The 10,046-nt window shown below is 44.8% G+C and overlaps 1 protein-coding gene across 3 annotated transcripts in view; it reads right to left on the minus strand.

The window, feature by feature from the left end:
• apbb2b (amyloid beta (A4) precursor protein-binding, family B, member 2b) overlaps positions 1–8,832 on the minus strand; it is a 43,523-nt gene extending 34,691 nt beyond the window's left edge. For all 3 annotated transcript variants that reach the window (XM_071517084.1, XM_071517083.1, XM_071517085.1), the window contains exons 1-2: positions 8,753–8,832; positions 1–25 (exon numbers count right to left, since the gene is read on the minus strand). The exon at positions 1–25 is cut by the window's left edge and continues 71 nt beyond it. The gene's annotated coding sequence lies outside the window, so the exon portion shown is untranslated. The remainder of the gene's footprint in view (positions 26–8,752) is intronic.
• Positions 8,833–10,046: the final 1,214 nt, after the last annotated feature.

The raw sequence follows: 10,046 nt of genomic DNA on the forward strand, positions 1-10,046 counted from the left end.
GGCAGGCACATCAGCGGAGGGTCACCTGAAACAGAGAGAACAGACAGAGTTACATAGTTACCTCCACAGGTTACAAAAGTAAACATTTTACCCTTGGTTTTACATGGGAAGCACACTACCAGTCAAAAGTTTGGACACACCTGATTGAGTGTACTATGTTTTTCATTATCTTAAAGCCATTTTGATCTAATGGCTTATGCTTAAATGCTTGAAATTTGCTTCTTAGACAAATATAAATAGTGAAGTTGATGCCTATGTATGAATTTCTTTCCAAAGCCTTTGGCTTTCCATCAAGGCAAAGGGCAGCTACTTTAAAGAATCTAAAATATGAGATAGTTTTGATTTGTTTAACACTTTTTGGTCACTGCATAATTCCATTTGTATTTTTTCATAGTGTTGATGTCTTTCCTATTATTCTAAAATGTGGGAAATAGTAAAAATAAAGAAAAATGTGGTGTGTCCAAACTTTTGACTGGTAGTGAAACTGAGGAAAAGGGAGAGCCGTTGTGGCATGCACTGATTTGTCATGATGAATTGTTAACTCCAGCTAACATAGCTAAAGGACTGCCGGGGCGGGGTGAGGGACGAGGAGAGGAGAGGAGAAATGAAAAGAGAGAGTAGTCGAGGAGGCAACGTTCTGGTTTCGTAACAGACTCAGAAATCTCACCACACGCACATACACACACACACACACACACACACACGCACACACGCACAGACACACACCTCGGAGCCCTATGAAGTGGAAAAGAAACATATTTCTGAAACAGAAGCCAAGAAGAGATTTCCTGGATTTGGGAAACTTGGGAGAGAGTGTGCTTTACACGCCACCCCCTCCCCCTTTTCTCTCTTTCCTGTGGGTGAGGGGAGGTCGAGGGAGGGGAGAAAGAGTACACCATGCGCACACACACACACACACACACACACACACACACACACACACACCGACACCAAGCGCAACACACTTAGGGGAGGGAAGTCCCATTTCAGCTCTTCGGCCTGCAGCCTGCGGAACACAGACGGGCCGGTGGAGCAGCCAGCCCCGGCACTGTAATGAGACCACAGCTCTTTCCTGGACGCAACGCTGATGGCAGCCACCAGCCACCATAACTTCTCACACACATGCATACAATCACACACACACACACACCTCTCTCATCCTTTCTCTCCCAGTCCCTCGCTCATTATCTTTCTCTCTGTCATTTTTAAATCATTTCCCAGCATCATTATTTCAGCGTCTTAGTACATATTGTATTGTATGCGTACATATTTTTACAATTGGATTACACAGCTGTGGATGCGTTGTCCATTATGTTTGTGATCAGTAGAGAAAGTTCTCCTAGCATGACTCACAGTGTTGCTTATTAGGGCTTTTGCTTTATGAGAGTTCTCGTCTGCTTGCTTGAGATGCTGCCAGAGTTACAGCTACATGGGGGACAGCCATGTGTATTAAAAAGCCATGTCTCTCCCTTTCTCACTGAAAACACACAGATGGACAGGCATGCACAAGGGATGTGCATCCCTGTTTTTATTATTATTATGGTTTTTGTTCCTTTTTGTTATTGTCTTTTTTTGTACTTTATTTTTTTGCACGTTTGCGTTTCAGCCGTATTGTTTCTTAAGTCTATTTGTAAGCTCTTACCTTCTTTGGATGTATAAATATAGTTTTGCACTAAGCTTTTTCCATCTTCAAAAATGATACAATGATTATCTGTTACTTCTAGCACTAAACCTGCTTCACAGGTTGTTTTGTGTATAGCATTCTTTCAAATTTATATTGCCTATTAAATTTATATTGCCTATTCTTTTGACAAAATACATTTTCATGAGTTAAAACACACAGTTAATGCTGGTTTTTTTATGGTTAATATTATTTTTTGAAAGTATTTTGCCCATAGCTCAATAAACTTGTGTTGAATTTTGGTATTTTGTATACACTGTCATTCAGACAACCCACTGACGAGTCAGCCATGACAAAACAGACTTTTGCACATCACTATTGCATGCACACACAAAATGTCTGTGAGATCCAAGGTAAAGACAGAGGCAGCAGAGAGACTGGATATCCTATATATAGCTGGGATGTGGCAGGACATCCGAGAGGACAAGGAAGTCTAGACATGAACAATACAGCTCTTACTCAGACTGTGTGTGTGTGTGTGTGTGTGTGTGTGTGTGTGTGTGTGTGTGTGTGTGTGTGTGTGTGTGTGTGTGTGCGCGCATGTCTGTCTGTGTGTTCAACATGGCCTTGATACCTCACATTTCATTAGACAGAGCCAGTGGCAAGCTGTCCCGTGGTGATGTCTCAAGATTGTACTGATGTCACTGCCTCCTCTGATCTGATTGGCAGGAAGGTTTGACTTAGTCAAAAAACAACAAATAAAAGAGAGTAAGAAAGAGAGAGCTACAGTCAGAAAATGAGAGGCAGTGAGAAAAGGCTACCAGAGTAAGAACAAGGGATGTCAGGAGAGAAAGGAGATCAGAGCGAGAGAATGACTCATCAGAAAAGGAATGTCCCATCTCTGCCAAAGGGACCACAGACACCGCTGCAACTATCTCTCTCTCTCTCTCCAATGCTTTAAATCATCCCCTCCCTCCCTCCGTCTTTTCCTCTCACACAATTGCAGCCTCTCCCTCTCCCTCTCTCTCTCCCTCTCCCTCCCTACCAGTGGAAGTTTGCGTTGTTGTTTCCCAACATTAGCGGAGCATTCTTCTCTGACAGGACATTGGTTTTGGACGTGGCCGATACAGCTAGCTGGCCATGACCAGTGGACCAGCACTGCACCGCCACTGTTTGGAGCAAACACACACAGGGCCAAGACTGCCACTCCACTTGTTTTGCCGTATCAGTGCAAAGCCAAGAGGCAAATTCCAGCGCTGTGTGGACGATCAAGCTGTACCACTCAGTTCAGTTCAATTATAGTCTATAAAAGTCAAGAAACTAGGAAAAACGATTCAAATATTTTATAGTTTTAGAAATAGGAGACCTGGTATTGCATCATATCCGAACCGCAGCTGCTTGCTTAATCTGTTTTCCCCCACAGGATATGACATCATCACTGCGGGATGCAAATCCGGACTGCTCCAAAACCACCACAATGACTGTGTGATCCTGATTCAACATTCCTTTCACCTGTCATCCTGTCCAATCATCACACAGGAATGTCTTTCCTGGTCGATTCCAGTGGATTCCAGTATTCCCACGATTCCCAGTGACAAGCCTGCGAGGATAACAGCTTTAACAGAAAGTCTATAGTCTATATACTGTATGTCTATGTCTATAGTCATGGTCAGCATGGTCAGAACAACTGAGAATTACTAGACCATACAGGAAGCAGTAATATTGCCTTTCAGAATTGAGATTTATGCCTTTGAGATTTAACAATGGTTTAACTGCACTTTTGATTTCATAAGTTATAACATGTGTCGATGATGTATCATATCAGAGGTCTTCTGTATGTGTTTTTTTGTCTGATTGCTGTTGTTTAGGGTTTTTGAATCCAATATCAAAGTCGACAATCAGCTTCAAAATGCACTGATGTCCAATACATCTGAAAATAACTGTAATGAGAAAATTCAAGAGAAATTAGAAAAACATCTACAAGCACACGCCTTCATCACAAAACCTCAAAGAGCAGCGGTGACAACAGAATGCCAGTTGGAGACGACTTGGAACCAGAAACGTTTTAGACCACCACTGTAGCCGTCTTTAGGCTAAAAAGGAACGCCAAAAATAGCTGCAAGAGTGACACATCCCAAATATACAACAATAAGTCCAAGGACAAATGTAAGAAATGCAAACTTTGGGGACATGAAGGTTTATGCCAACCCAATCTACATTTATTGATGCTAATTATCATCCGTTATTGATGGAAAACACACTGATACAACATATCTGCCAGGCACTAATCCTTGATAGTATTGCAGGAATTGTGTGTGGGATGTTTTGAATAGCACACAACAGGCTTCCAAATTATCAGTGTTTTGCAAATATATCATTTGGCACAGTCCAACCAGCCCATGGCTTCTTCCTCCTGCCCATTCCACATGCAGTCTATTAGAGCTGAACACTTGTCCGTCCCCCCTCGAGTGCTTCTGGAAAATGCGGCAAGGAGGGAGGATATGAGTCGAGTCGGGACTACAAACTCAGAGTCGATCCTCGTTTTGAGATAACGCAGAAATCCTTGAACTCGCTGTAGTGGGCCAATTTAGAGAGGCACCTGGGGCCCTGGCCTTTACAGCCTCTTTCATCACGTTCTGTCTTTCATGGTGTGTGAGTGTGTGTGTGTATGAGAGAGAGAGAGAGAGAGGAACGTCAAAATGAGAGGCAGAAAACCCTTATGCAGCTGAACTGAGAGATATGCGGGTGTACGTGTGAGTGTGCAGCGATGTGGAAAAGACAACATCAGAAACAGAAACATATAAACAAAAGATGGAAAAAGTGTGTGTGTGTGTGTGTGTGTGTGTGTGTGTGTGTGTGCGGTGTTTTCTTTAAAAGTGGAAAACCTGTCAATCCTTTTCTGCTTCCACAGGTAATTTGTAGGCGGAATAACATGCATACTGACGACCCAATCACAACGCAGACTTGACAGCTAGGAGACTGAATGAATGAGGGCTGCCAGGAGCTGACACATTGCACCACAATACACACACACACACACACACACACACACACACACACACACACATACAGAAAGAAAACAAAGACGCCAAGTAAAACTGAGCCAAGAGGAGGCAATGAGGAACGAACGTGTGGGTGAAAGACAGTGACAGAAACAAAGACAGAGAGACAGAGAGAGAGACAGGGAGAGAGAGAGAGAGAGAGAGAGAGAGAGAGAGAGAGAGAGAGAACGAGAGAAAGCGAAAGACAGATAAATAGACAGACAGATAGACAGACAGAGGGAGAGAGGGAAAGAGAGAGAGAGAGAGGCCCTATCATTCAGTTTCACACCCTACAGGATGAACAGGGCCTCTGTGCTCCTTCTCTGTTCAAACACACCTCACGGCTGTCTGCTCCCTGCAACAACAATACATATACACACACACACACACACACACACACACACACCACAGCCTGACAGTGGGGACAATAACCCTATTGAGGGGCATCGATAGGGGGCTGACAGAGAAAGTGAGAAGAAAGAGATAGAGGAAAAGATTGACAATAGGACACACATCAGTACACACCAATACACTCTCCCCTCCTAGACCACAACCACAACACACAAACATACACATACACACACAGACATGCACATACACAAACACAAACATAAACAGAAATGTGATTATCTTGCCAACTTGACAGCCTGGGATGAATCTAATCTCTGCTGTCCTTAATTCATCATTCATCTGTCCAATCTGGAGAGACTCTACACACACACACATATATGCACATGCCTTCACGCACGCACACACACACTTGTTTGGTCAAGGGTGGGCCTGTGGTATTGTTTCACAGGGGAAGCAGGGTGTTGATAACAAATCTCCCTCCTTATCTGATTGCTCACACACACACACACACACGCACACACACACATATGCAAGCATGTACGCACATGTACACTTTCATCATCCTTTCTCATCAGCTGTTGTACATGACCCTGACCACACACGTTGCCGCTGCAAGGCATACAAGGAAGCCCCAGCACCACACACACACACACACACACACACACACACACAGTCTGGCCAGGAGAACTACAGCTAGTCTGCAGGTTATTCTGGGGCTAGCTAGCATATCAAGGGGTATTTTGGGTGTCTGACATGCTTGCAGCTTCACAGGGTGACAGCTTGCATGAGCCTACTGAATGGCTATATTTGTCCATGTGCACTGTGTGTGTGTGTGTGTGTGTGTGTGTGTGTGTGTGTGTGTGTGTGTGTGTGTGTGTGTGTGTGTGTGTATGAATGGACGTGTGTGTGTGTCCATTATATATCTATTCTCAGAGGGGTGAGAGTAGCTCTCTAACCAGAAGAGCTGCCATCTTGAGAGTTGCTGCAATGCAAAATCAAAGCACTTTCATAATACCAAAGCAAAACAAACAAAGACACACACACACACACAAGCACACAAGAACAGTCTGCAGCACTTGGCTCAAAATTTGGCCCATAAATGTCCGAGTCACTTTTTCCATAGTCAGCAACTCCTGATGTTGAATAGAAATGCTAGAAAGAGAGAAAGGGAGACAGAGAGAGAGAGAGAGAGAGAGAGAGAGAGAGAGAGAAGAGAGAGAGACAGAGAGAGAGAGAGATAGACAGACAGAGAGAGAGACAGAGAGAGAGAGAGACAGACAGACAGAGAGAGAGACAGAGAGAGATCGAGGGAGGGGAGAAGAAAGTAAATGAAGACGGAAAGAGGGATGAGGGGAAGAGAAGGAGCAGGAAAAGGGGGAGAGTGAGAGAGGGCCAGAATATAAACCAACTTAACAGCAATTAGCAATGACATCATGTTCCTACACACACACACACACACACACACACACACACACACACACACACACACACACACACACACACACACACTGCGGGCCTGGGTCTGGACGAAGCCAAATAACAGGGCAAAGGGCTGGAAGAAGAGAGGGGGGGGGGGCGAGGGAGGAGGAGGAGAGGCAGTGATAGAGAGGGAGAGAGGATGACAGTGCACCATTTCAACTACAGTGGTGCAGCAGTGACACATCCATTCCTGTGGCTCGCACTAATGAACTCACCAAACCAACGCCGCAGCATAAACCTGATGAGAGTAACCGCCGCCTGTGAGCACTGACTGTTCACCACCAGGACCTACAGTCTGTATAGTAGAAACACAATCGCCGGCTCGCACATTCACGACATGACAGCATCCTGGGTGTCATTCACTGACTACGCTTTCGACTCGGCAGGACAAGTGTGTGTGTGTGTGTATGTGTGATGCTTTATGTGCACACACACTCCCTAAACGCACACGCAAAGAAGCACACGCACCGCGGAAGATGCGATGGAAAAAATGCATCTGAGAGCCAGTGTGTCTCCAGGCGAGGAGGGCACAGAGAGAGAGAGAGAGAGAGAGAGAGAGAGAGAGAGAGAGAGAGAGAGAGAGAGAGAGAGAGAGAGGCCTCATTGGTACACTCCCAACAGCAGCCAGGTCCTTTGGTAATAGATGTTATTGTCAACAACTTCAGAGTCCCTTCTCCCTCCACAGACACACTGGATGTGCTCTGTCACAAGTTCTTACACTCTTATTACACAACAACAAATCCAGTCCTTGTGAAACGTTGAGCAACATCCACCAAAACTCTTCCTCCCTCTCCCTTTCTATCCATAATCATGATATAGGCTATCTGATCACTATCTGTGCCACCCCCCAAGAAAAAATAAAACAGGAAAGTTATTCACAAGGGTCATTCTCTAGATTCCTTAAATCATGAAACATAAACAAGCAATTAAGTGGCTCCATGTTTGTATAAAACAAACAAGCCTATTATCTCACGGGCCTGGCAGAAATTACCAGAGCGAGGCTGGAAACGATTAGCTAGCCGAGTCCAGCCAGCACCGTGCACCAATGCGAGCCTCGCCCCCCACCCCCGGGGCCTGCAGCCCCAGTCTACCGCACAGACTGTACACAACTCAAGAGAATACCCTCCTGTATGCCTGTTTGTTTCACAATGAACCCCATTATTAGTTCAACTGTAGCTCCTGACTGTGAGATAAAGGACAAGGCCCAGGACCCAGGCATGAGTCAGGACTGGAGCAGCTCTGAAGAGGATGGAACAGAGAGAGAACAGTCCTACTTAGGGACACGATCTATGAAAGCCATAGTGTCAACAGCTTATAGGCTACTGTTTATCTATCTCAGGTGAGCATGGGCCGAATGAACACATTTCAGTGAAGAGCCAAAAGAGTAAAGCTCAGATTCAACTGACAGAGAAAGGTTTAGTGCCTCAGTGCGTCAGCTTAGTTTACTCACCTTTTTAATTGCAGAATACAGTTTACCACGCTTTTAGGCTGGTATCAATCTTTATGAGATGAATTAACAGTAATATGCCATAGTAGTACATAGTATCAAACTGATGTAAGTTATATGAAGACAGGGTGTTTCAAGTGGGGAGCATAAATGAATGACGATTTTCTGAAATGCTAATTGATTTTTGTTTGAGCTGGTGGTTCCTTAACTTATGACTGGTGGTCATAGTTTACCAACCGTTTCATTTACCCTTACATACCAGCTGGCATGCCTACTAAATGAAGAGACCCAAAGTGTCATAAAGTCATGTTTTGGGACTGTTATCTCACCGTTTGGTAGTAAACCCTCTTCCAAAGACCCACCATCTCAGCCGAGTGTGCAGCAGCAGCGGCGGCAGCAGCCTCGCAGCGCAGCAGTGGTCAATGGCTGGCTGCTGGCTACAATGTTGCAAAAACAACGCTTGTTTTCAAACACACCCTGACACTACGTGATTAGCCCTCCAGTACCGACAGACACAACACAAATCTCTGACAATAACCCCAAAGGAAGAGCCGCTGGGTCCCGTGGAGCCGAGAAACCCCCCCATCTGTCGCCGCAGCCTCCTCGTCTCCTCTCCCCCACCTTCCCGACTTATTCGCAACACAACGGGCCCCTCAGATACCAGTGCACTGCGTCGCCCCGAAGAACATGAAAAGTTACTCACACCGCGGCATTTCCAGTCATTTTAGGTCTGAGGGGGGGGGACGGTAACGGTATCGTGACAGCTAGCTCCCCGTATTCAAGCGAAAATAGTCGGCATACCACATCACTCACCTCCCCTCCTGTGTGTTCACGTCCTCGCTACGCTCCTGTTTTTTCCTCCCCTCCGTTTTCTCTCTGCTTGTTTCTTTTCTCCTCCCTCCCAGATGCCGCTGCTCTCCGACAGGGGGGAACCGGGCGACGCTGCTCCGGAAGCAAACGCTCCTCTGGGTTTTTTTTTTCCCCGAGTCCCGCTGATTATGAATAACTCAATACTTCCATGTGAGTAACGCCGTGATGAGCAGTGAAGGGTAGTAACGCGCTATAGTAATGTGATTATTTTTCCGAGTAACGAGTGGTGTGACGAATGGGTGCTTCAGTTTTAATAGGCTAGTTAATGTTACAGTTAAGAAAAAGGTCGTATAGTTCTGTTATCACCTCTTAAAATGGGTGATCAGATTGAGGTCAAATAATGAAAAAATAAAAAAAACACATTCTAGCCAGGGGCGAAGCTAGGAATTATGGGCCTTATATATGGGAGGTGACTGTGGGCCCCCCTTGTCCACGCGCCACCACCTGTGACAAACATATGTAGGCTAAATACCCATCCATGACCCACACACACCAGTCTCATTCCATATGTCATCCCTTATTGGAACAGATTTGGTTATTAAAACACACACTACCCCACTAATCATTATTTAAAGAGTAGCCTAACTAAACGGCAGAGTTTTGGCCGAAGTGCCTCTACAACTAAAGAAGTCTTTAACTGAAGTGTTCTTATGGCAAGATATCTGCAAATCTGTACTTGATAATGCATATAATGATTTCTCCTTGAGGTGGGAAATGCACTTTTTGGTTTCAACAAGGACCCTCCCTCAGCTTGGGACCCTGGGTGGTCGGTACCCCTATTCCAATGCTACTATCCCACCACCAACCCCTAATTCATCCTCCTCAAAATTAGTCATCATGTTCTCACACAAAGGTAATTTAGATCAGAAATGTTAGAAACCTTTACCTTCTTATGGAAAGTATTCTCACTACTTTGGTTTCATCAAGTAAAGGGATGACAAGAAGATCACTGGGCATCAACACTATTGGGTTTCACTGATCATTCACAGGAGAGGCCATTGAGTCATCCATGTTGTTGAAATTAAAAGAGGATGCAGCTGTCACAGAGAAAGTAATGTAACAACTAGTGTAACAAGTTACTGATCCCAAGAAGTAATAAATGAACTAATGCTATTACTTCTCAAACAAGAAACAAGTGAGTAATTCATTACTTTCTGAGCTTTTTTGAAGGTAATAACTCAATATTAGTTATAATGACAACACTCTTCTTCTGCTTCTCTCAATGTGAATGTGTTCC

This window comes from Centroberyx affinis, unplaced genomic scaffold (genome assembly GCF_046629955.1).
Source record: "Centroberyx affinis isolate AG114_WGS23_722 - 3 ecotype Tasmania unplaced genomic scaffold, CSIRO-AGI_Caff_v1 ptg000458l_1, whole genome shotgun sequence".
In the NCBI taxonomy this organism is placed as follows: Eukaryota; Metazoa; Chordata; class Actinopteri; order Beryciformes; family Berycidae; genus Centroberyx; species Centroberyx affinis.